Source organism: Lipotes vexillifer, unplaced genomic scaffold, assembly GCF_000442215.2.
Source record: "Lipotes vexillifer unplaced genomic scaffold, Lipotes_vexillifer_v1.1 scaffold295, whole genome shotgun sequence".
Lineage (NCBI taxonomy): Eukaryota > Metazoa > Chordata > Mammalia > Artiodactyla > Lipotidae > Lipotes > Lipotes vexillifer.
In genome coordinates, this window is record NW_006773247.1 from 742,661 (window position 1) to 743,529 (window position 869).

Here is an 869-nt window from a genome sequence, read left to right on the forward strand (position 1 = left end):
AGGTGGTATGCTGGAAAAATAACATGGAGCTCCAAGGCCCAGAAGCAGCACGGGGTAGAGCTTGGAGAAAGCATGATATAGATAAAAGACCGTAAGTTTCAGAAGCAGACCAATCACTTTTCAAATCTTGAATCTTCTGCTTGATAACTGTGTGACAAGTTTAACCATAAGTTACTACTACCACTACCACTACCACTACCACTGCTGCTTCTCCTCTTCCATTTTTATTTTAGATGACAATACTTATCTTGCAGGTTTCCCAGATTACTAAAGTAATGTAAATATTGTATAAAGAGCTATTAACCTCATGTCTACTTAAGGCCATACATTTCTTATTAAATTAACATAGCACCATTATACGAAATTTAAAAGAAGAGAAAAATCACATACATTTTCATTGACTGAAAGATATGTGTAATCATTTTAAGTTTTATGGTTATATGTTTTAACATGGTTGTGATTTTAGTGTATCATTTTTATCTTACATTTTTTCCCACATTACTATTTATGAATTTTGTCATATTTCTAAAATATATTTAAAATATCTCCCTACAATGGAATATTTAAGTTGATTCTGATTTTTTTTTCTGTACGCAGGCCTGTCACTGCTGTGGCCTCTCCCGTTGCAGAGCACAGGCTCCGGACGCGCAGGCTCAGCAGCCATGGCTCACGGGCCCAGCCACTCCGTGGCATGTGGGATCCTCCCAGACCGGGGCACGAACCCGTGTCCCCTGCATCAGCAGGAGGACTCTCAACCACTGCGCCACCAGGGAAGCCCTGATTCTGATTTTTTTTAATACAGTAAGCCATGCATGTTGCATTTAATATTTTTTAACTTGGATTATTCCTTTTATAAAGAAGTGTGCATT